General features: G+C 40.3%; 1 long non-coding RNA gene across 1 annotated transcript; it reads right to left on the reverse strand.

The window, feature by feature from the left end:
* Positions 1–20,892: 20,892 nt before the first annotated feature.
* LOC129137640 (uncharacterized) lies at positions 20,893–24,642 on the reverse strand. Its single transcript, XR_008540344.2, has 4 exons — positions 23,545–24,642; positions 22,303–22,352; positions 21,978–22,176; positions 20,893–21,517 (listed from the first exon to the last, which is right to left on the reverse strand). It is a non-coding gene; the product is annotated as an uncharacterized LOC129137640 (long non-coding RNA).
* Between the last annotated feature and the right edge of the window lie 2,277 nt (positions 24,643–26,919).

Raw genomic sequence — 26,919 nt, forward strand, 5'->3', positions numbered from 1 at the left:
TGTTAATTATGGGACTCTATAACCTGGGTTAGTCTTTCCTTGCCTCTTCTTTCCCACAGATATTGGCTTAGGTTAAGATGTGGGTTCTAGGGAAAACACGTCAAGGAGATCATTCCATTTTCTGTTTTTTTTGTGCGTAAAGCAGAGGCACGAGCGGCATCCTGGTGTCTCATTCATAGAAAGAGTTCTGCATAGGGGTCTGGGCCCAAAACTCGGATGAGTTTTATAGATGAAGGGGTTTCTCTAGAGTGGCTCCTTTGCACGAATCCTGTATCAATCTTCAGTCATCATAAGTAGACAGGGATTTCAGATCCTGGATCTTTGTTCTCTCTCTTTCTTAATCTCTCTTTATTAGAGTTACAAAAGTAGCTGTGAGTATTTCAGGCAACTGAACAACAACTGATTTACACATCTGCTAAGGTTGGCAGCTAAAAGCGTTTGAGAAAGTTCCCGATTTGATTTCCCACTCCAGAGGTTGAACCTACATCAGAGCACCATGAGTAATTGCTCTTTAGTACAAACATGTGCTTCTAAATACATAAGCAATGAGCTTTTGAAGCTGTCCCATGGTTTAATTTGAATTAGTTCAAGATGATACATCCGGAGAGGCCCAGCAGGCAGACATTTCCTGCCCCACTTCCCTGGTGGGGCAGAATCACTGCTGGGAAGGCATGAAGGAAATCTGTCACTTTGGTTTCCAAATTTGGCCAGAAGGTGGCACAATCTGAAAACCTTTTTCTGCATCTCAGTGGAAACAAGGGCTCTGTGTTTTTCACATTCAGGTCAAAGATTCCAAGTAGAACTGGAAGAAGACCAAATATTGTAAAAGACTATAATTCATATCCTGAAGATTCTTGCAGTCCTTGGGGGCATTTCTTTGGGAGGGCTTGGGAAAAAAATAAACAAGCAAAAGAAATCTCATATGTACACTCTGAGAATTTTAGAGACAATTGGCCACGTTCTTTCAGAGAAAGGTACACAAACAAAGCACTATTATGTTGTTGTAAATAACAAGTTGGGATAGGGACTGGGAGAAGGACTTTTCATTTCCTTTCTGGAAACAAACAGCTTTATGATTGCAGCTCCATGACCTTTCTTGCTGTCCTGAGGGAATAGAAACTTCCCGACTTCTACAATTGGACTATTAGACACTTCTGATTTTCATGGAATTTAAGAATTGGAGATGATTTTTGAGGGCATTTGGTCCAAACTTTACCCGGTGCAGAAGCTGATCTTGTTATCTCTCTGACTGATAAGAGAAACACCACCTATTTGCAAACCTCGGTGGGGTCAATAGTACATTCACCCGTCTTTCACTTCATCCTCAGATCTGCACGGCGAGTTTGTTGTTTTCGTTGTGCTACTGACATCATTGCTAATAATGCTTATTGGGTACTTTCTTTATGAAATCCATTCATTAAAGGAATATTCATTTAATGATTATTTACCTGGGGCTTCATGTGCCAAACAATGAGTGAAACAGATTACATGCCTTATCTTATTGAATCCTACGACGAGCACCTGAGACAGGTGCTGTCTTTATCTCCCATTTGCAGCTGAGGAAGGTGGTGCTTAGAAAGATTAAGTAACAAAGGTTAAGGACAATGATTATTGTCTAAGGAAACACAGCTCAAAAGCAGTGGTGGTGGTAACAGGGGGCTTGTTTTGAGCCATGTTTGGCTGACCCAGAGTTCATACGCTGAACCACAGTGTTCTTGAGTCTACTGAAGTGTGTGTCGATGGCCTGGCAGGGATCCAATTCTCTCACCTGCCACCTGAGCATTTTTATTTGAATGTCATTAGACACACCTGTCTTTCAGGACACCAGGATCTATCCTGTGCTCTTCAGTTCCTCTGTCTGAGGTCTGTTCCTTCCTCCACATGACATCCCTTCAAATGTTTGAATGCTATGATCGTGTCTTAATGTTAACTCCCTTTTTTTTAGGCTAAACAGACTCAGCTTTCCAACTGCCCTCCTAAAAGACATGACTTTTTTTTGTTTTTGTTTGTTTGTTTGTTTGTTTGTTTTTTGGAGACAGGGTCTTGCTCTGTCACCCAGGCTACAGTGCACTGGCACAAACACAGCTCCCTGCAGCCTCGACCTCCTGGGCTCAAGCAATCCTCCTACCTCAGCCTCCCAAGTAGCTGAGACTATAGATGCGTACCACCATGCTTGGCTAATTTTTGTAATTAGGAAAGGCTCCTGGACCCAAATGCCCATGTCTCTGCATATTACCCTATTGTACACATTTGTTATTTCTTTTTCACAATGAGGAAACCAATGTTTTGGGTAACTTACCAGAGGTTACTAAGTATGGGGGTTCGCCATGTTGCCCAGGCTGGTCTTGATCTCCTGGGCTCAAGCAATCCTTCCACCTTAGCCTCCCAAAGTGCTGGGATTATAAGCTTAAGCCACCATGCCCAACCCAAGACATGACTTTTGAGCCCTTAACCCCTTTGGGATACTGTTTGTTTATTCGTAGGTCTTGTTGTCCCTTCTGTGACTTTCTGAGACTTGCAATTACTCATTGGACATTTGCCTTCCCCATTAGACTCCTGCTCTGTGAGGGTGGAGGCCAGGTCTTTTCTGTTTATCACAGACCTCCAGAGCCTTGCTTGGTTCCCAGCATGGTGCAGCTGTTTAATTGATGAAATAATGAATCTCCAAAGTGGGATTAATTATACCTTTTCTTCTTTCATAGGATTGTTGTGTGAAACAAACAACACAACACATGTAAAAGTACTCTGTCGTGCTAAAACATCATGCTGCTGCCATTACCAAGAGATTCATTGCATATCAAAAGTCATATTGTTGATTAGCATGGAATGCAAAACTCTCCATCCATTCATTGATTCATTGGTTCATTATTTATTTAAAAGCTACTATGTGCTCACGTAATGTATTTGAAAGTCCTTTTTTCTCTAAGTTTCCCTGGTTTTCATCCCTCCTGTTGTGTGTAGATCCAGAGCCACAGACTCACTGCTTCATGCTTCTAGGTTCAGAGCCCAATTCTACCCATTAGCTGACAGAAAACATACTTTCTGCTTCTTGAGCATTTGCACATTGCCAGACCCTGAGTCTCCCTGCTCCTAAGCCACGGTCAGGGGTGCTATGTCAGTACCCCTGATGGGTAGAGTGTAACCTTACAATAAATGCTGCTCTTCATAGAGAGATGTCTACTAGTGCTCTTTAATACTTAGTCCGTCAACAGTGGGCAGTGTGGTCCAGGAATCTTTCCTTATCAGTGATGATCAATGATAATCACATTCAGTTATTTGATCATGTTCCTGCCTTAACTTTTACCCTGGAGGACAGAGACATGTAACTGGACCCATGGAATAGGCTCAGGGTCTTATAAGATGGCAGAGCATGGAAGTTTTATACACGGACCCTGGGGTCAGATTCATCTTTGTTCCAGTCCTACCTTCACTGTTCAATATTTAGGAACCTCTGATAAGTTACCCAAAGCATTTGTTTCCTCATTGTGAATAAGAAATAACAAATGTGTACAATAAGGTAGTATGTAGAATAGGGTAATTGTGAAGATTAAAATTAAATACTGCACTTAAATAATTTAGCATAGTGCCTGGCATACAATAAGTTCTCAATAAATAATAATAAAAGAGAAGCATCAAAGAAGGAGCTTCTGGTTTCTGGTGTCTCAATGCCTGGGAGTTTCCACGGGTCCCAGGAAACAGGTTTATTATTAAGAACATCAAGCACCATCCTTCCACTAGTGTAAGGCTTCTGAACAGAGGTGCTATTGATATTTTGAGCTGGATAATTTTTTGCTCTGGGTAGCTGCCCTGTTTAGATTGTTGCTGGCCTTTCTACACCACATACCAGTAGCATCACCCTCTGCACTGCCCAAGTTGGGACAATCAAAAATATTTCCAGACATTGCCAAATGTTCCCTGGGAGGCAAAATCCCTCCTGGCTGGGAATGTCTCCATTAGACCAGAAACAGATTGCTGAAACATGGCTTGAACATATTGTAACATATTCAGCTGTTCGTGTGCTTCTAGATCAATACTACAATTTTTTATTTTTATTTTTTGTCCCCTCTATTGCCACAATACTGAAAAACACGCCATTACATATGAACATAACAACTAAATATATACTTAATAATAACAATAAAAGCAAATATTGAATAAGAATTATTAAAATATTTTATATTGTAAATTTATCCTGGAATTATAAAATAGATGCAGTCCCTTATAGAATATTATCAATTTTTAAAAGCATTTTTGTTATTTTGTTTTTTATATTTAAATATTTTATGTAATTTATTTTGGTGTAGAGTGTGAGGTCTGGATCCGCCTTATTTATTTATTTTTTTAGATGGTTAAACTTTGTCTTAACACTACTTGTTGAATAATCTGTGTTTTCCTAGCTAACTTGAAATGACGTTGTATCCTATTAAAAACATTCTCCTGTTTCCCTGGTCTGTTTCTGGGCTTTCTGGTTCATTCTATTGATGTCTACTTATGGATGTTCCAGCTGGTGACTGCTGTTTTAGTGATTTGTTGAGCACTTACTGTTCTCTGTGTGTGGTTTTATCTTATTTTTATTTTTTTGAAAAACTTAAGATATAATTCTCTTACCATAAAACTCACTACTTTAATGTACATGATTCAGTGGTTTTTAATATATTCAAAATGTTGTACAACTATCATTATTGTCTAATTACCGGACCTTTCCATCACCTCAAAAGATTAGCAATCGCTCTCAACTCTCCCCTAACACCACCAGTCCCCCTACCAGTAACTCACAACCACTAATCTTTGTGGTTCCATAGATTTGCCTATTTTGAACATTTTAGATAAACGGAATCACACCATATATAGCCTTTGTATTTGGTTTCTTTCACTTAGCATAAGATTTTCAAGGTTCATCTACATTTTAACATGTATCAGCACTTCATTCCTTTTTATGGTGCAGTAATATTCCATTGAATGATTATGCCACAGTTTGTTTATGCATTCATCAATTAGTAGATATTTGTGTTGTTTGTACTTTTTGGTTATTATGAATAATGCTGTTATGAACATTTACGTGCAAACTTTTGTTTGAGCACACATTTTCAATTCTCTTGGATTCATATCCAGTAGTGGAATTGCTGGACCACATGGTAAATCTTAACATTTTGAGGAGGCACCAGACTGTTTACCACAGTGTTGAACCATTTTACATTCTGACTAGAAAGGCATGAAGACTTCAATACATCCACATATTCACCAACATTATTTTCTGTTTTTATTTATTTGTTGTTTTTATTATTGTTGTTGTTTATAACCATCCTAGTTGGTATGAAGTTGTATCTGATTGTGGTTTGGATTTGCATTTCTCTAATGTCTAATAATATTGAGCATCTTCTTATGTGCCTATTGGACATTTGTATATCTTGTTTAGACTAATGTCTATTCAAATCTTTTGTGTATTTTAAAATTGGGCTATTTATCTTCTTATGTCAAGTTTTAAATTTTAAAAAATATATTCTAGATATTAGACCCTTATTATATGTTTGATTTACAAATATTTTCTCTTATTCTGTGCATTCTTTGTTCACTTCTTTGATAGTGTTCATTGACACACAAAAGTTTTTCATTTTGATGAAGTTCAGCTTGTCAGTTTCTCCTTGTTTGTGCTTTCGGTATAATGTTTAAGAAAGGTAACTAAGATTTACACCTATATTTCTTTTTAAGAGATTTCTAGCTTTACCTCTTACATTTACATTTTGGGTCCATTTTGAGTTAACTTTTGTATATGGTGTGAGGTAGGGGTCTAATTTTATTCTTTTTCATATGGATATCTTAAGCTGCCCTCTCATCTTGTACTTTTGTGTTGAGAAAAGGTCTATCAGAGTCTTGGCAACTAAGCAATTTTCAAATTAGGAATCTGATTACTTAAATTCAGTATTAAACATGTGTAGCTGGAACCATGATTTGGATGCCAATTGTTATGAAACAGACTCTCATTCTTACAAACCCCAAGGACTCTTAAATCATCATGATGGCTTTTCTGTATAGAATTCTGAGGCTTCAGATGATGTGCCACTGGAGGAGCCATTGGCTAGGACAAAGACATCTTTTAGGCAGATGGAGATTTTGGCTGAAATGGCATTTGAATAATGGAATTCGGCTTGCAGGGATCTTGCAACATTGAGTCCTGGGACTGAAGAGAGATAATGTAATGACATGGTCAGTTCATGGCCCAAGTTCAGGGAGGGCAGCAGGCTTTCCTCTGGGGAGTGTCTGTCTTCTTTCCTGCATGCCATAGGCACTTAAAAATATGAGACATATCAGACTCAGAAACATGCTAAAAATTCCACCATTTCCAGAAAAGGAGATGCAGAGATTAAAGTGAGTGGCATTAAGAGATTTTATTCTTATTCAGTAATAGGTAAGCGTGCTCTCTCTCTCCCTTTTATTTTTTATTTCATTTTATTTTTTAATATTAATTTTTTTTTGAGACAGAGTCTTGCTCTGTCACCCAGGCTGGAGTGCAGTGGCATGATCTTAGCTCACTGCAACCTCCGCCTCTTGGGTTCAAGCAATTCTCATGCCTCAGCCTCCCAAGTAACTGGGATTACAGGCATGTGCCACCATGCTCGGCTAATTTTTTTTGTATTTTTAGCAGAGACAAGGTTTCACCATGTTGCTCAGGCTGTTCTCAAACTCCTGAGCTCAGGTGATCTGCCCGCCTCAGACTCCCAAAGTGCTGGGATTACACACATGAGCCACCAAGCCTGGCCACTGTTTCTTTTCAAAACACAATGAAAAGTCAGGCTTCTGAGAGCTTTGGTGGGGATGCCCCATTTTTACAGCCACCTCACTACTCTTAAATTTGATTACTATTATGTGTCCAAAATTAAATTAGGATCAATATTTGTGGCAAGTCCCCTTCATCTCTACTGACAAAAAAGTTGTCATTGGAGAGTGGTTAAAATGTGAGGCCTCCTTGACCCTTGGGGCTCAGCCCAAAAGGTCCCACACAGACAGATCCTTTGAATAAGGTTAAAGGGCTATTTATTCCTCTGAGTTGCTGTTTCATATGAAACAAATGTGAATTGTCCTGGCCCATGTCCAAGGGTCTAGAATGGAATGTTGTGTCACCCATTAGGGTGATAGGAGTTAGGTTTCCATGAAATGAAGACTGCCCATCTGCCACCAAATGCCAGTCCTAAGGGTGTAACCTTCCTAGAGAAGGGACCACTTGTTCCCTTTGCATAAATGAAGCCCATGCTATTTATGTGGCACTGTGTGCCAGTTTCTAGCAGGGCTGAGGGGACTTCAGCGTGCCACAGTAGGACAGCGTCCAAGGCACCAGCTGCCCACGTTCTGCGGCCATTCTGAGAACACAGTGGCTTTAAACATTGGATAGAAAGGTGACAAAGGAATGAAGAGCCAGGGACTCTTTTTTACCCTCTGCATAAACCAAAGGAACCCCTTTATTCTGAGAACTTGTTCTGTTGGCTCTGAGACTTTTTTCCCAGCCTATTTCTCCCAATCACTTATTTGTTCATTGCAAATGACAATAAACATCTGAGTGGCATTTATTCTGATTACTGTTTTAAATTTCTGGTAGAAAACACAGACTTACAGCTTTAGTAAACTCCTACTGTGAAAGAAGTATTTATTATCTTTACTCAGGTATCATAAGACACCATGTCCTGGCATGCAGACATAAATACATGCAGTCGCCCCTGCTATCTGATGTTTACGGCAACAGGGATTAATAGTTCTGTTATTCTCCAGCTAAGTACAAACATAATAACAGTTTGGGTTAATATGTACAGTTTTACCCCCACAAGTGAGGTTGCTAAAGAAACAAACATACTCTGAACATGCGGCACATGATTTTAGAAACAAGATTCTCATTTTATCTAAAACACAGACCAATACTGCAGTTGAGATGGAGGGAATCTCATTTAGCTACCTGAAATACCTGCAGTACCAAAATCTCATTTCCAGCCTTTTTGAAAAACAAAGCCCAAGGTCTGTTATTCGCTGATCATATTTTAAATCTTGACTACCACCAACTTTTGTTACATGAAACGGAGATAGCCATATATCTTCGTTTAAATTTTTTATGCTTTAGAATTTTATACTTTGTGCTAGAAATCACTGCTCTTAAACCACATGGGCTAGGTTTAATGTTCATAATTTGTCTACCTTATTACATACAGCTTGAAATACTTTTCTACCTTTTTTTCTGTTTTCCTCCACTGAATTCAAATACATTTATTAAATTAGTAGCCCTTGAAAATGAAAAAAAATTTGAGATAATTAGCAAGCAGTAATGTCTATCACTGTGTGTCAGTAATAATGAAGTTTCCATAGTAGAAGCTTGAAGTATCTGTGAATTGTCATAAATTGTTTTTCAACTCTAGGGAGGTGATGATGATGGTGATACTTTGGCTAACATTTATTGAGTGCTGACCAGGAGCCAAATACATGCTAATAATAGGCTTTCTGGGTTTTACCTTATTTAATCATTATGATTGGATGATAAGGTCTGGAACTCTTTATCAGCTGTATATCACACATGAGGAAATGGAGGCCGGAGAGCCTTGGGAACCTGTCCCAAATTGCCTAAGGAGTAAATGACTGGACCAAGTGGTCTGACATCAAGATCTGCCCTCTTCATCTAATTCCTTATATGTTTACCAGATTCTATAGCTTATAAAATGCTCTTGGGTCTTTTATTTTATTGTGTACTTTGCAAGGGATGATATTTAGCATTTTGTAAGCAAATATTGGTGATCGGAAACCACATGTGTATTTACCATCCAAACAACTGCACAGTAAGAATCATTTCAAGAAGCCATCAGCTGTTCTCCTCTAGATGAGATTTGTCTGTGAGTGACTGTGGACGATGATAGAACCACATGCCAGCCCCTGCAACACACTGATAAAGTATGTGGATCCATCGAATAGTCAGTAGCTTCCTTTGCAGAGATGGCAGAAATTAAAGCTGGACTGAAGCTGGAGAATGTGAAAGCAACACTGGCTCATAAACGGTATTCTGGGGGAACCTAACGTAATTCAATGGTAGTTGCAGATGAGGAAGTGAATGGTGAGAATGGGCTAAGTTAAGCATTGGCTTCACATTCAGAAGTGTGTCCAGGGGTCTAGAGAAGTCACTGGTACCAGTCTCATGGGGCCATGAATGCGAGCAAGTGGGGAAGATGTCTCCACAACCCTGAAGGTGATTTAACCAGCATTTCCTGCAGAGCTCCAATGAAACCATCAGGTGGCTGTATTTTCCAATCCACATTCTTTTTAGTATTCCCATCATAACCAAACCAGAGCAAAACAGCTTTAATATACAAGTATGGCTTTGCTGTTTCTTTTCCTTCCTTCCTTCCTCTTTCCTTCCTTCCTCCCTCCCACCTTCCTTCCTCCCTCCTTCCTTCCCTCCTACCTTCCTTCTTTGCTCCCTCCCTCCCTCTTCCCTCCCTCCCTCCTTCCTTCCTCTCACCCCTCTCTCCCTCCCCTCCTTTTCCTTCCTTCCTTCCTTCCTTTCTCTCCTCCCCTCCCTCCTTCCTTCCTCTCCCTGCTCTCTCCCTCCTGTTCTTTTTTCCTTCCTTCTTTCCCTCCTTCCTTTTTTCCCTTTATATATTTTTAAAGGCATAGTGGAAAGATCCAAGACTTTGGAGCCAGATAGCCTACTATGCACATCAGGCTCAGACTTATGAGGTATCTACCTTGCTTTTTTAAGTCTCAGTTTCTTTATTTAAAAAAACGTGAAATTACTCAACCATTTCACTAAGGCATCAAAGATTAGAAGAAGCTGATTCTTGGTATATAAGCAGTTGCTTAATTAATGATGTTTGTTTTTTATTTCTTCTTTCCCTAAAAAAAAAAAGACTCTATTGGTGAGAAATCTGAAGTAAATAGCATACTCTTCAAAATGAGGACCATTTTTAAAAAACATTTAGTGAATACCCACTGAGCGTCAGATGCTGGAGTTACAGAGAATCTGACGGTTAACTGAGAGAGACATCAAGTCAGAGTAGTTCGGATAATCTCCCCAGTGTGTGAAGCGCAGTGAGAGCCCAGAGAATGGGGCTGACTCCTGCCAGAGAGATCACAGATTCCTCCCTCAGTGTGAACCACGGAGAACAACCTGGTGTTGGCAGGAGAATGGGAAGTGGATGAAGATATATGGGAAGAGCCAGCCAGGTGCATGTTGTGTGCAGGGAACTGTGGTGGCTGGAGATGAACATCATTGTCATGAATAGGTTAAGAGGTCAAGCTGGGAAAACAAGAGGCAAGAGATGTTCCAACATCTTCTTCACAGCTCTGTGCTCGTCTATGCTAATGTGGGCATCATGTTACTAACGGGAACAGAGCATAGGAGAGCTTCACCATGCTTTGAGGACCCTTGGTGAGGCTGCTTCATTTGGCTAGAACGTGTGTGAGGGGGAAATTGAGACTGAAGCTCCACACTCAGAGCGAAACAATGACAAAAGATTATTACACAGTGCAGATAAATGGGGAGACAGCACCCAAAGAGGGGTCTTCAAGGCCAAAGTGGGGGATGTGAAAAATGAAGTTAGTCGTCATCAGAGACAAATAAGCAGAATGCATGTGAAGTCAAATATTGGGTTTGGGACACGCAGGTTTGCAGGTATGGGAGCTGGCACCGAGGCCAAGGAACACCTGATTGTGATGGTCACAAAGGTGCTGAGTAAATCAAGTTTTATGATCTTCAGTTGCATGTCCAGTCTATAATGTCATGTTTCAACATGGAGATTAGCATTTTTTGGTGCTAACATGTCAGCTATGACTGGCTGTTCTCATGTATCTTCATCCACTTCCCATTCTGCTGCCAACACCAGGTTGTTCTCTGTGGTTCACGCTGAGGGGGGAATCTATGATCTCTCTCGGGGGAGTCAGCCCCACTCTCTGGGCTCAGTGCATTTCACACACTGGGGAAATGATCTGAGCTACTCTGTGACTCAGTATCTCTCTCAGTTAACCATCAGGTTCTCTGTAACTCCAGCATCAGACATTCAGTGGACATTCACTAAATGTTTAACAAAATGGTCCTTGTTTGAAAGAGTATGCTATGTACTTTAGATTTCTCACCAATAATTTTTTTTTTTTTTTTTTTTTTTTGGTAAAGAAGAACTTGGCACAAACAAACAGGTTAGAAGTAGACCCATAAAGATCCTAAACTCCTGCCCCAGGGAGTCCAAAGATATAGGAGAACCAGACCCACGCTGTAAGTCTCCCACTCTTTTAAACAATTTTTAAAGTTTTAATTTTTGTGGGTAGATAGTAGGTGTATATATTTTTGGGGTACGTGAGACGTTTTGATACAGGCATGCAATGTGAAATAAGCACATAATGGAGAATGAGGTATCCGTGCCTTCAAGCATTTATCCTTCATGTTACAAAGAATCCAATTACACTCTTTAAGCTATTTTAAAATGTACACTTAAGTTATTGTTGACTGTAGTCAACCTGTTGTGCTATCAAATAGTAGGTCTTATGATCTTATTCTTTCTATTTTTTTTGTACCCATTCACCATTCCCACCACCCCTGCAAGTCCCCCACTACCCTTCCTAGCCTCTGGTAACCAACCACCCTTCTACACTCTTTGTCCATGAGTTCAATTGTTTTCATTTTTAGATCCCACAAATAGGTGAGAACATGTGATGTTTGTCTTTCTGTGCCTGGCTTATTTCACTTAACATAATCATCTCTAGTTCCATCCATATCATTGCAAATGACTGGATCTTATTCTTTTTTATGGCTGGATAGTACTCCACTGTGTATGTGTACCACATTTTCCTTATCCATTCATCTTACTCCATTGTATATATGTACTACATTTTCTTCATCTATTCTTCTGTTGATAGGCACTTAGGTTGCTTCCAAATCTTAGTTATCATAAACAGTGCTGCAACAAATACAGGAGCGCAGATATCTCTTCGATATACTGATTTCCTTTCTTTTAGGTATATACCCAGCAGTAGGATTACTGGGTCATATGATAGCTCAAGTTTTAGGTTTTTGAGGAACATTCAAACTGTTCTCCATAGTAGTTGTACTAATTTACATTCCCACCAACAGTGTAAAAGGGTTCTCCTTTCTCCACATTCTTTCCAGCATTTGTTATTGTTGTCTTTTGGATATAAACCATTTTAACTGGGACGAGATGATATCTCATTGCAGTTTTGATTAGCACTTCTCTGATGATCAGTGATGTTGAGCATCTTTTCATATATCTGTTTGCTACTTGTATGTCTTCTTTTTAGAAATGTCTATCCAATTTTTTTGCCCATTTTTTTGATAGGATTATTAGATTATTTTCCTATAGAGTTGTATAAGCTCCTTATATATTCTTGTTTTTCATCTCTTGTCAGAGGGGTAGTTTGCAAATGTTTTTTCCCATTATGTGCATTGTCTCTTCACTTTGTTGATTGTTTGCTTTGCTGTGAAGAAACTTTTTAACTTGATGTGATCCCATTAGTCCATGTTTGCTTTGGTTGCCTATGCTTGTGGGGCATTGCTTAAGAAATATTTGCCCAGACCAATGTCCTAGAGATTTTCCCCAATGTTTTCTTGTAGTTTCATAGTTTGATGCTTTACATTTAAATCTTTAAACTATTTTCATTTGATTTTTTATATGGTGAGAGATGGGGGTCTAGCTTCATTCTTCTGCATATGGATTCCCATTTTCCCAGCACCATTTATTGAAGAGACCGTCTCTTCTCCAGTGTATGTTCTTGGCACCTTTGGTGGAAATGAGTTCACTGTATGTGTGTAGATTTGTTTCTGGGTCCTCTATTCTGTTCCATTGGTCTATGAGTCTGTTTTTATGTCAGTACCATGCCATTTGGGTTACTATAGCTCTGTAGTATAATTTGAAGTCAGGTAATGTGATTCCTCCAGTTTTTTTTTTCTGTTTGCTTAGAATAGCTTTTGTTATTCTGGGCCATTTTTGGTTTCATATAAATTTTAGGATGTTTTTTATTTCTGTGAAGAATGTTATTGGTATTTTGATGGGGATTGCATTGAATCTGTAGATTTCTTTGAGTAACAACAGTGTTCTTTAACAACACTGATTCTTCAAATCCATGAAAATGGAATCTTTTTCCATTTTTTTGTTTCCTCTTCAGTTTCTTTCATCAGTGTTTTATAGTTTTCATTATAGAGATCCTTCACTTCTTTGGTTAAGTTAATTCCTAGGTATTTAATTTTATTTTAGCCCCCCACTCTTGAGGAGATGGGGAAGGATCCTGTCACTGGCCACATGGGAAATGCAGAGTTTGTAGTGAGAGGTTTCCCCTTTTCCCTCCCCTCACTACATCCAAGAATGGGAGAAGGAGAGAGTTTCCAAGAGAATCTGTAATAAAGATGATAGGGAGGGTGATGCCCAGAAGGGAGCACTTGCCTTCCTTTCCTTAACTGGATTTCTGCTTAGACACTGCATTTGCTGATCTGTTCCTAAGGAAGAAGAGGATTAGAACAAACTGGTAGGGTGGGGAGAGGCGTGAGGGAAGAGCAGCTGCACTCCCATCCATTTTGTGCCAAGGGTCTGCAGTGTTTCCACAGGTCATGTGGTGGGCCACCAAGGAAGTCAACTGGGCTTGCGCCATCTTGACTCCCACAAGAGCTGTCCTTAGGATGAGGGGTTGCCAGTAGCAAGAGGCCATGGGATGCATGGATTGCTAATGGCAGAAACTGGGCTGGAAGTTCTATCTCTTATGTTAGGAAATTGGGCAGTGGGGAGGGCCCTACAGGAAACTCACATAGGTTTCAAAAGTGAATCAGATTTTGGAAACTTGCCTCTCAGACAGCAATGAGGCCCAGTCAATGCTGGTAAGAGATGTGTTCACAGTTAACTGAGTGAGGTCTGCAGCAGCAGGTGGTTAAGTAGAGACATCCCCATCCATCTCAGACCTTCACCTTGATTAGCCAACATCCTAGTTCAGCTCTGTGTTTGGGGTTGAGGATTTGAAAGTTTGTGAAAGGAAATGATAAATGACTAGAGGGGCTCATATTCAAAGGTGGGAATAAGGGTAACAAGGGATGAGAAACTGGAAAAGGGAAGGCTGTGTCAGACCCAGGGCACCATCATATGGTATAGACTCTGACACCCACTGTGGGTTGAGTCATGGCAGACTCATCTGGTTTGCTTGGAACTTTTTCAGTTTCAAAAGTTAAAGTCCTTTGTTCTGGGAACCTCTTCAGTCTTGGACCACCCTGCACAGTTGATCACTCAATCTGCCAGGAATCCTAGAGTGACCTCTGGCAGAGATAGTTATATTACTCCTATCTGACATCTCAACAGCTCAAAATGGGCCAGAGCCATCAGCTTATGTAACATTAACATGTGGACCACTGGACTCTAAGCTGCAATGTGGATCATTAAGAGATAAGAGGAAGTATTTTTTGGCTATTGCTTTCAAAAGTCTAAAAATATATTAACAGCTGCAAGAAATCAGCATCTAAAGAACTTAAAAACAGAACTATTAATACCATTCAACCCAGTGATCCCATTACTGGGTACATACCCAGAGGAAAATAAATACTTCTGGCAAAAAGACTCATCCACTTGAACATTCATCACAGCACTATTCACAACTGCAAAGACATGGAATCAACCTAGGTGCCCATCCACGGTGGACTGGCTAAAGAAAATGTGGTACTTGTACACCATGGAATGCTATGCAGCCATAAAAAGAATGAAATCATGTCCTTTGCAGCACCATGGATGCATCCAGAGGCCACTATCCTAAGCAAACTAATGCAGGAACAGAAAACAAAATGCCACATGTTCTCACTTATAAGTGGGAGCTAAACACTGGATGTACACATGGATGCAAAGATGGAAATGATAGATACTGGAGACTCTAAAAGTGGGGAGGGAGGAAGGGGAAAGGGCTGAAAACCTAGCTATTGGGTACTATGCTCACCACCCGCATGACGGGATCAATCATACCCCAAACTTCAGCATTACACAATATGCCAACATAAGAAACCTACACATGTCCTCCCTAAATCTAAACTAAAAGTCACATCCACGTAAGATGTCCAGGTTAGAAGAAATGTGCAAAACACTAAATTCCAAGCTCAGCAGAAAGATTCTGGTAACAAGGTGCATAGCCAATGCACTCACTTCAGTTGCTGGGCAGTTTCTTGAGCTAGTCCTCACATTCTGAGTAAGGCATCTCATTTGTTACCCTTGATTAATATTTTTGAGAATCAAATGAGACATTGAACAACACTAAATGCTCTACAAGGCATTAAGAAAGCCAAAAGCCCTTGACATTTTTTTTCTATTCTTTCTCCCTCATTTCAAAACAAGATGTTAATATCACTCCAAGTTTATTGCGTAACATAAGGGAGTGGGGGAAAACATAATGATTTCAGGAAAAGAAAGGATCTGCAATTGTTATACAATGAGGGGCAAAAGAAGCAAGAGAACAAATGATGAAATCTAATTATGCAGGGTGTTTCATCATTTTCAAAAATTGTTTTATATTTCACACAGAACTACAAGGAGAAAGGGTAAAAAAAAAAGTACTGGGTAAGGAAAAAGTAAAAGAGAGAAAGAGACTCCATAAGACCTCTAGTGCCTCATCTATCTGGAATTTGAATATATGGCAGTTGGGATTATCAGTATAAACAGGAATAAGAATCAAGCAAAAATTATTTTGCCATATTCCATGTGGTTATAAATAACAGTAAGTGGCTAATTTCGTATTGTTATTTCTGTAAGCCCTGTAAAGAGAAGGCTTTCATTTGTAAATGGAAGGTTTTGAGGATTGAGTTTCCCTTTTGCTTTGTGGTTTACAAACTCCTAGACACATTTATCTACGTGACAAACCTTGAAAGAAGACCAAAATTTTAGCTATACTCTTTTTTTTTTTTTTTTTTTTTTTTTTGAGACGGAGTCTCGCTCTGTCGCCCAGGCTGGAGTGCAGTGGCGCGATCTCGGCTCACTGCAAGCTCCGCCTCCTGGGTTCACGCTATTCTCCTGCCTCAGCCTCCCGAGTAGCTGGGACTACAGGCGCCCGCCACCACGCCCGGCTAATTTTTTGTATTTTTAGTAGAGACGGGGTTTCACCGTGTTAGCCAGGATGGTCTCGATCTCCTGACCTCGTGATCCGCCCGCCTCGGCCTCCCAAAGTGCTGGGATTACAGGCGTGAGCCACTGCGCCCGGCCTAGCTATACTCTTTACCATCATTTTCTTCTCATAAACTGGAGCTGACAAAAAGAAATTGACACTATACACGTTGCTATTTTTTCTGCATACTGATTCTCAGGCTTGGAGTTAATTTTTGCAGGGTAACCTTGGACTGTTTGTTTTATTTCATCTTTCTACTTCTCTCAGCTTTTACTAACTCCAGTCACACCAAAAACAAACAAACAAACAAAAACACACACACACACAAAACTATGACATCAGACCAAAGTTACAAAGTTACCACAGGTCTAATCCTATTGCTAGCTAGTCATGCTTGCTGGTAAAACTGTTTTTGGCATCTTTATCACTATTCACCAAAACTGTAATTATCAGGTGACATCTCCAGGTCCCCAGGGGTGGGACCTTGTTGCATGGGCTCTGCTGCAGGTCATCTCAGACACACTGAGGTTTCCTACAACTTCCTCTGAGCCTTCCTTTGTTCTTTATTGCAGTAACTGGCTAATGCTAGATTCCAAGGTGACATTCAAAATCAATCTTCAAATTCCATGCCAAGTGGAGAAACATTTAATTCTGGGGTTGTTTCTAGAAGTAAAGTTTCATTTTAGCAATCTTGGCTTCTCTCAGGGTTTCTGACCTGTGACAACTGGAGTGTAAAGGACAACAAAATAATATTATATTTAAGAACAAGTGATGGGATTAAATGTTTGTTTTTCACCTAAAACTTTAAAAAAGGAAGCAAATGAGTAATTCCGTACTGCCTTTTCACAATGTCATGTAAAATATTGAGTGTTTTTTTAAATAAAATATTTTTTCCCATTGAGTATAAAATATACACACATGAATTACTGATTTATTTTTTTTACAAGACAAGGTATATTCATGCCCCAGAGCTTCTTTCTCCTTTCAGATAGAAATCCCTTCTGGGTGATTCCTGAGTATAATGTGGATCACTGTGGATTTTGGCTGCAAAACAGAACAGAGCATCCCTTTTGTAAAAGAAGTATCAACAAATGTAACAGTTTCTGCTTTTTTGCTTCCAAGTTGCTGAGATTGACCAGAAGGCTGGAGCCTAGGCCACCACTGATAGGTTATCTCATTCACAGATGATACCCTAATGTTGGAAGTTTGCAGTGCCTTGCCCCAAAATGAAGACCCCTCCCCCGCCCAGTGATGTGTTTGGAAAAGTCTTGGAAGTAATTGCTCCTTGATTTTTTTTTTTAGTTTCAAGTGAATAATGCAACAAAAAGCAGAAATGTAAATAATCCCATTGTAAATCACTCGCCTTCTGGTGGATTTTGGTCAGGGTCAAAGAGCAAACGGGCAGGAACTGGGCTGTTTGAATGAGCTTTGTAAACAAGGTCGTCATCAAGCCATGACTCAATACACAGTGAATTATCTGAAGCCTTTTAGAATTAGCAACTAACCTCCAGGAAACTGGTGCATGTTGCAATGAAGTAGCTGACCATCCAAATAGCACAGGCCACAGCACCATGGGACATTGCATTTATTAATCATTAATTAATTTATTTATTTTTGAGACAGAGTCTCGCTCTGTCACCCAGGCTGCATGGCAGTGGCATGATCTTGGCTCACTGCAACCTTTGCCTCCTGGGTTCAAGCAATTCTCCTGCCTTAACCTCTCCAGTAGCTAGGATTACAGGTGTGCACCACCACGCCGGGCTAATTTTTGTATTTTTAGTAGAGAGGGGGTTTTGTCATGTTGGCCAGGCTGGTCTTGAACTCCTGACCTCATGTGATCTGCCCACCTCAGCCTCTCAAAGTGCTGGGATTGCAAGCGTGAGCCACCACCCCCGGCAGGGACATTGCATTTAATACAGAGGGATCACTCCTCGTGTAGTGTCCCTGAATTCTTCCATTGCTTACAACATTCAAGTTTCCATGAGTGAAGAACTTTATTCTGCTTCGTTATTTTTATTTATCCATTTTTTTCTTTGATATGCAGAGTGGCCCAAGAGAGCACAAATTCTAAAGGTTGACAGAAGAGGGAGCACTTGTAACTTTGAAATAACAACAAAAAAGATATGTTTTTCCCTTTATATAATAGGGCTTTGTCTGTTTTTAAAAACTAGATCTTTTCCCAGCTGCGTGTCGCACCAGATGTTCTCTTTGTGAGGCTTGGGCATAGAAAGTCCTCCAAGGCCCCAGGCTCTCATTGCTTCCAGAACACAGCCCTACTTTCTCCCATTCTGAATTTTTTTTAACACAGAACAATCCATTATTCTTACCACCATGTAGTCTGAAAGTCTGTATAATCCCCTAAGGGTAGGAAAAAACAAACACAAACAAGCTAGAAAGAAGATGATTAAAATAAAGTAAAGAGCTGGTAAATACGAAGGCAGGAAAAGAGGTAACCAGGGAAGAAGCTAGAGAACAAGGAAGAGGAAGTGAAGATAATGGGCTGAAAAGTCACAAAACAAAACAGCAAAACAATCTTCCCCTCCCCCCAAACTCTTTTCATATATTTTGTTTTCCATTACGCAAAACATTAGGTTTGATGGGCTTTATTGTCCCATCAAAAAAACTTACAGATGCAAACAGAAAGGGAAAGTAAGACAAGGAGTGATCCAGGTCTCGGCTCACATGCCTTTGCTGGCAGGTTGAGCCACACAAAATTTCCAAAAATTAACCCTTGACCTACAGAAATAGCAATTTTATATAGTTTGATTCAATATAATTGCCAGTGAGATGACTGTCACATGTGTCCATGTGAAGAGACCACCAAACAGGCTTTGTGTGAGCAATAAAGCTTTTTAATCACCTGGGTGCAGGCAGGCGGAGTCCAAAAAGAGAGTCAGCAAAGGGTGGTGGGATTATCATTAGTTCTTATAGGTTTGAGATAGGCGGTGGAGTTAGGAGCAATTTTTTGCGGGCAAGGGGTGGTTCTTACAAAGTACATTCTCAAGGGTGGGGGGAATATTACAAAGTACCTTCTTAAGGGCAGGGGAGAATATTACAAAGTACCTTCTTAAGGGCAGTGGGTGGGGGGAGGATATTACAAAGTACCTTCTCAAGGGTGGGGAGGGTGTATTGTCACAAAGTTAATTGATCAGTTAGGGTGGGGCAGGAACAAATCACAATGGTGGAATGTCATCAGTTAAGTCAGGAACTGGCTATTTTCACTTCTTTTGTGGATCTTCAGTTGCTTCCGGCCATCTGGATGTATATGTGCAGGTCACAGGGGATATGATGGCTTAGCTTGGGCTCAGAGGCCTGACATTCCTGTTTTCTTATATTAATAAGAAAAATAAAATAGTGGTGAAGTGTTGGGGTGGTGAAAATTTTTGGGGGTGGTATGGAGGGATAATGGGCGATGTTTCTCAGGGCTGCTTCGAGTAGGATTGGGGCGGCATGGGAACCTACAGTGGGAGAGATTAAACTGAAGAAAGATTTTGGGGTAAGGTATGATATTGTGGGGTTGTTAGAAGGAGCTTTTGTGGTATAGAATGATTGGTGATGGCCTGGCTGCAGTTTTGCATGAATTGAGGAACTAAACGGAAGACACAAGGTCCAAATAAAAGAAGGAGAAAAACAGGTATTAAAGGACTAAGAATTGGGAGGACCCAGGATATCCAATTAGAGAGTGTCCAAGGGGGTTCAGCATAATTCTTTGCTTGTTTGGTGAGCTTTTGGGCTCTATCCTTGAGTTTTTTTTTATGTTGTCATATACCAGGCCAGATTGATTTAGGTAAAAACAACACTCTTCATTTAAAAATTAACCTTGACTATGCCTTTAGCTCCAGCCACCTCTTTAAGAGGAAATTTTTGGGCAGATGGGGGAGGGCTAGTCGTGGAACAAAACTGTAAGCCAGACCTGGTATGAGGAGGGGAGGTGATAGAAGGATTATAGGGTGGGGGAGTGGAGGCTGAGGAAGAATTGGGACCTGGCTCGGCCTGGTGAGGAGGAGCCTGGGGAGGAGGGGAGAGGTCAAATGAGTCCATAGAAAAGGAGGATTCAGAGGACTCAGAGCTTGGGGTGGAGACTAAAGGAACAGACAGGAGAGAAAGAAGAAAGATTTGGGATGAGTTGCATTGGGAGCAGAGACTAAGGAGGGACTGATGTGTAAATGAATGCCTGGACATCAGGCACCTCAGACCATTTGCCCATTTTTCGACTAAAATTATGTAGGTCTTGTAGGATGGAGAAATCGAGAGTGCCATTTTCTGGCCATTTAGAGCCATTATCAAGTTTGTATTGGGGCCAAGCAGTGCTGCAGAAGAAAATAAGACACTTAGGGTTTAGGTCAGGCAAGAATTGAAGAGGTTTTAAATTCTTGAGAACACAGGCTAAGGGAGAAGAAGGAGGAATGGAGGGTGGAAGGTTGCCCATAGTGAAAGAAGCAAGCCCAGAGAAAAGAGAGGGTAGAGACACAGAGGGTGGGGGTGGTACTTGCCACCCAGAGGAGGTGGTGCTTGCTACCAAGGTGAAGGATCAAGGCAGGCATCCCCACGGTGATCAGATGCCTCTGAATGTGGGTGAATAATCAGGCAGGCATCCCCGCAGTGATTAAACACTAAGGGAAGACTGTCTTCCTGAGTTCGTGACCGGCACTGGAGTTTTGAGTTCATGGATAAAACACATCTTCTCTGTCTCTACCAGAAAGGGAAAGGAACTGAAATTAAGGAAGAGAGAGATTGAAGGGTGGAGGGATAGCAAGAGAGGTTGGCGAAGAGACTGAAAAGACCGTTTACCTGATTTGAAATTGGTGAGATGTTCCTTGGGCTGGTTGGTCTGAGGACCCGAGGTCATAGGTGGATCTCCTCATGGAGTGAGGGCAAGGACAAGGGAACTGGTCTCCTGAAGGAGTCCTCCTGTCCCAGCTCTTCGGCACCAAATGTCATGTGTGTCCGTGTGAAGAGATGACCAAACAGGCTTTGTGTGAGCAATAAAGCTTTTTAATCACCTGGGTGCAGGCAGCCGGAGTCCAAAAAGAGTGTCAGCAAAGGGTGGTGGGATTATCATTAGTTCTTATAGGTTTGGGATAGGCAGTGGAGTTAGGAGCAATTTTTTTGTGGGCAGCGGGTGGATCTTACAAAGTACATTCTCAAGGGTGGGGAGAATATTACAAAGTACCTTCTTAAGGGCAGTGGGTGGGGGGAGGATATTACAAAGTACCTGCTCAAGGGTGGGGAGGGTGTATTGTCACAAAGTTAATTGATCAGTTAGAGTGGGGCAGGAACAAATCACAATGCTGGAATGTCATCAGTTAAGGCAGGAACTGGCAATTTTCACTTCTTTTGTGGATCTTCAGTTGCTTCAGGCCATCTGGATGTATATGTGCAGGTCACAGGGGATATGATGGCTTAGCTTGGGCTCAGAGGCCTGACAATGACAATTTTGAGTACTGAGTATGTAGAAAGATCATATGTGTTACGAACAGATTTTAACCAGTTTGGTTATTACAATAACTAGCTTCTTTCTGGTAAATATCATAATATCGGTGATGTCCTAGCCTGTGGCCTGTTTGCATATGGCCCATGAGCTAAGAGTGGTTTTTATATTTTTATAGGGTTGTAAAAAAAAGGTGAAAGAATGTGCAACATTAGACCATTTTAGCCCACAAAGCTTAAATTGCTATCTGATTGTTTACAAAGTTTGCAACCGATGGAAACTCCAGGTGCACCCAGATTGTTTCATTTTATTTTTTGCTCTTAGTATGATAATCACAACCTATTGGGAACTAACTATGTGTCAGGCACTGTTCTAAGAATTTATATATTAATCTATTTAATCTTCACGAAATGCTGTATGCAGATTCTATTATTATTCATGTTTTACATACCTGGATAGAGCTGGAATGGAGATTTGAACCCAGGACTCCTGCATGCTTTTAAACACTATGTTGAATTGCCTTTCAAGAAGTTCTTGCAGCTTACACCTGTAATCCCAGGGCTTTGGGAGGCTATGGTGGCAGGACTGGGGAGGGTTGCTTGAGCCCAGGAGTTTGAGACCAGGCCGGGCAACATAGCAAGACCTTGTCCCTACAAAAAAAAAAAAAAAAAGAGAAAGAAAAAAAGAGGTTGATACAAGGGAGCTGTGAGACTTGTTCCTGGGGGAAGCTAGATTGATTTCTAAACTGATTTTTCATCTCAGCTCTTAGTACTCACCTGTTGAGAATTTTTGGCAATTTATTTAACTGCTCTCTGCCTTAATATCTCTGTAAATGGAAGAAAACTGATTTTAAAAAAAGGCAAATGATTACAAAGAAATGAAAATGAGTTGTATCAGTGGAATGCAAATGATTATTATCCAATGGATAGATCCTTCTCATGTCCTTTTGTACAGTCATTTCAGTTTTCCTCATCTGCCTGTGTATGTATATTCTCTGGAGTTCTCTCTTGAACTGGTTGTAATCTCTTACTAGTTCCCTTATAAATCAGTGATTGAAATAAATTTTTGATATGCTATTATTTTATATCTATATAAGGGTCATAATTATAAACTTTTAAAATTATCTTTTAACACAAGAAACTATAATTTTCCCTCAATTTGCATGTATACTTTCCATTTGATTGGGACATTCTCTTTCCCCTTAAGGCAAAGCCGGAAGTAACCTGAGAATAGGATTTTGGTGTCAGTCTAATGTTCCCTTTAATGCCCTTTGCACATGGAGACGCTCAGTTCAACTCTTGAGTTGAAATTATGATGAAGGAGACAGACATTCTAAGAAAGAGGGTTGATGAACTAATTTCCAATCCCGTTTTAAATTCTTTACTGTCTGTAAGAAGATTCCTTACAAGACGGAACATCAGATCTCACAGATCTCTCACTGAGGCTGGAGTGTAGTGGTCTTTTAGTAGTATTGTTATGTTAGTATTTACTGGATGCTTATTATGGAGTGCTAAGTATGTACAAAGATACCTCATTCAGTTATCACTAAAACCCAATGTGGTAAGCACTTTTATTTCACAGATAAGGATATTGAAAAGATAAAAACTCCAAGATGATGAAAGGCAAAGATAATCCAGAAGGGTGCAGTAAACAGGACACGCAGCCATCTTTTACGTTTTTTCCCCACTTCAAAATCTTTTGTGTTTTTTTCTGGTACTTTATTGCATGCTTTTTCCTTTATCCAATCCCTTTTCCCACCTTTCACTTCAGTTGCTAGAATAAGATATTCTGAATTTGCTAGATGTTGTCATTAGGTTCTTATTTAAGTGGTTTTGTAATCTTTGTTTTCCACAGAAATCTTTAAAAATTCTGTGGCTTCTTGACCGGGTGTGGTGGCTCACACCTGTAATCCCAGTATTTTGGGAGGCTGAGGTGGGCAGATCAAAAGGTCAGGAATTCAAGACCAGCCTGACCAACATGGAGAAACCCCGTCTCCACTAAAAATACAAAAAAATTACCTGGGCATGGTGGTGCGCGCCGGTAATCGCAGCTGTTCAGGAGGCTGAGGCAGGAGAATCACTTGAACCCGGGAGGCAGAGGTTGCAGTGAGCCAAGATCGTGCCATTGCACTCCAGCATGGGCAACAGAGTGAGACTCCATCTCAAAAATAAATAAATAAATAAATAAATAAATAACTACAAAATAAAAAGTAAAAAATAAAAAATAAATAAAATTCTGTGGCTTCTTTTCCATCGTTTGTTCATAACATTTCTATAGAGGCTATCACATTCTGTAATGAGAGTGTTCTTTTGCTAATATCATTTAATATTTATGTATATAAGACAGAATAGATTATTGATGTAGTAATATGACAGCTTCTTATAGAAGCATGAGCAAGAAGTAATGAGCATGTTCTTTTGCAATTACCATTTTATATGTGTATGTATATATATATATATATAGTTTTGTTGGGATCGCTTGGCCATTATCATAAGAAAACGTGTTTTGATCAGTGGTGGTGAAGTATGTTGTTTATGTAAGTGAGTGAAGGAGATCATGAAGTCACCATCTAGCCATGCAAGCTCCCAGGGGACCAGAACAAGGACGACAATGATAACAACAACATAAACAACAACATTTTATGAGATTTTTCCTACATCTTGCAATGATTATGCTATTACCCTTCTTCCTTTAAGAGTCAAGTTTATCATAGTTAATCTTGTTTTCATTTCCATCATTTCCTCATCTCCCACTTCTTTGCTAACAGTCTGCCAAGAAAGTTGAGTAGCAGACCTCCCAGAGAGAATGATACAACTAACCATTTTGTAACCATGTTTGAGGTAAGAGAAAAAAATAGAAAAATACAATTCAGTTCAATACATTACACTTGGTCAAGAGCAAAAGAAAAGTTGGAGAAGTCAGAAAAATCACTTGCCCAAGAGATTAAAATTGCAAAATAGTTTGGAAAATAGTTGGCTAAATGCTTGGGAAATAAAGTAGTTAGAAGTTATACCTCTAATAAAGGATGTATAAAACTAAGAAATAAAAGAGAAAAAGGAGGTAGTAGTAGAATGGTGAATATTATATAGAAAACATACATAGAAGTACTAAATAATCTGGAGATTTAACATTGATAGTAAATCACACAATGGAAAAAAAAGAAAAGTGGAGTTTGCAGAAAAGAGAAATGTTTGTACAATACATATCTGATTAAATCATTATTTAATATTTTGTTCTGTTTTCTGTTAAAAATAAGTAATTATATATTGTTGTCAACACTGAAAGGGTGGAATGTATAAAAATATTTACATGAATATTTGAAAAAGCCTTGAATATTTTCAAGGACAAAGTACTTTATTTCTATGGAGACATAATTTTAGCAAACAATTTTTTTTCCATAGTAGTGTTGCCAGAAACAAAAGGAGTAAAAAAAAATTTCTTAAAGTTACTTATTACTCTATAATAGGAGTTAGCAAACTTGTTCTATCAAGGACCAGATAGCGACTATTTCAGGCTTTGTGGGCAATATTGTCTCTGGTACAGATACTTAACTGTGCTATTGTAGTTTGAAAACAGCCATAGACATTAATAAGTAAGTGTGGCTGTGTTCCAGTAAAACTTTATTTATAAAAACCAGTTGATGGGCCATAGTCCATATAGTTTGCCAACTCCTGACCTAGAATTTTATGAATCTGTAATCTAGTTGCTTTGTGGTCATGAGACCCACTTCATTGCCCTCCTGGATTTGCAGCTAAACTACGTTTTTCCAATCTCCCTTGTAGTTAGTTAGGTGTGTCGTGGGATTGGGTTCTGGCTAACGGAATACAGGAGAATGTGATATACACAGTTTCTGGTTCTGGCTCCTAAGTCATCCCTGAAGAATCGCCATAGTTTCTCCCTCACCTGTTCCTAATATTGTAACCAACTTAAATTAGGCTGCTCGCCACTGGGAAGTCAAAGTATGAGAAGCGAGGTGTGGTCCAAGGAAAGCAGCTTATTCCAGTGCTAGCAGATGGGAGAATGGCCCAGGCTTAAGTCTCAAATGAACCATCTCAGATTCTGGGCTGAGGGCAGCTTTAAAAAAGTTGAGTCCAGGCCAGGTGCAGTGGCTCACGCCTGTAATCCCAACACTTTGGGAGGCCTAGGTGGGTGGATCACTTGAGGTCAGGAGTTTGAGACCAGCCTGGCCAACATGGTAAAACCCCGTCTCTACTAAAAATACAAAAATTAGCTGGGTGTGGTGGTGTGCATCTACAGTCCCAGCTATTTGGGAGGCTGAGGCAGGAGAATTGCTTGAGCCCCAGGAGGCGGGGGTTGCAGTGAGCTGAGATCACGCCACTGCACTCCAGCCTGGGCGACAGAGCGAGACGCTGTCTCAAAAAACAAAAACAAGACCCCAAAACAAACCAACAACAACAAAAGGGGAAGTTTGGTGTGGGAAATATGCAAGAGTGATGCAGGGTGCACGTCCACACGTCTTGCTCCTATGGCTATCTTCAGTTACTGTCAACCTGGTGTGTCAGCTGGCACCATCTCAGTTGCAGCCGAGCTGTAGATTATCCATCTTGAAGTGGGGAGAAGGGAATTTCTCCATACCCCCATACCCAGTTTGTTGTTGTTGTTGTTGTTGTTTTGACAGAGTCTCGCTCTGTCGCCCAGGCTGGAGTGCAGTCGCACGATCTCGGCTCACTGTAAGCTCCGCCTCCTGAGTTCACGCCATTCTCCTGCCTCAGCCTCCCAAGTAGCTGGGACTACAGGCTCCTGCCACCACACCTGGTTAATTTTTTGTATTTTGTTTAGTAGAGATGGGGTTTCACCGTGTTAGCCAGGATGGTCTCGATCTCCTGACCTCGTGATCCACCCTCCTCGGCCTCCCAAAGTGCTGGGATTACAGGCGTGAGCCACCGTGCCCAGCCCCCAGTTTGTTTTAAAATTAGCCCCTGGAATTTCTTAACAAGCATATAGTTAGATAAGTGTGCATGGCGTGGTGCGAAAAGGAGGGAGAGACAGTGTTCTAAAGTACATTTCAAGGCCATATTTTAAGACTAAGAGGGAAAAAGTTTTTTACAATTTGCTTCAAGGTTACACCCTGAGACTAGGGAGAAAGGGCAAGAAACATTTTAAAATGCACTTCAAAGCTGAAATACTCAGTTACAATATGGTACAGAGCTTTTAGAGGACACTCAGAGGAGCCACGAGTCAGGCAGGAGCCCAAGTTCTGAAACACTGCTTAGAAGGGCACCAGACAAACACCTGAAAAGACTATGACGTGAATGAGTCATCAGTCTTAATTTTGTTAAGTCATTGATTTTTGCAGTTAGATGCTACAGCATTTATCCTACCCTGCTACTTGGCACACACTATTGTCAAGTAGATGATTTTGAGACACTGAC

The sequence above is a fragment of the Pan troglodytes genome, chromosome 19 (genome assembly GCF_028858775.2).
Source record: "Pan troglodytes isolate AG18354 chromosome 19, NHGRI_mPanTro3-v2.0_pri, whole genome shotgun sequence".
In the NCBI taxonomy this organism is placed as follows: domain Eukaryota; kingdom Metazoa; phylum Chordata; class Mammalia; order Primates; family Hominidae; genus Pan; species Pan troglodytes.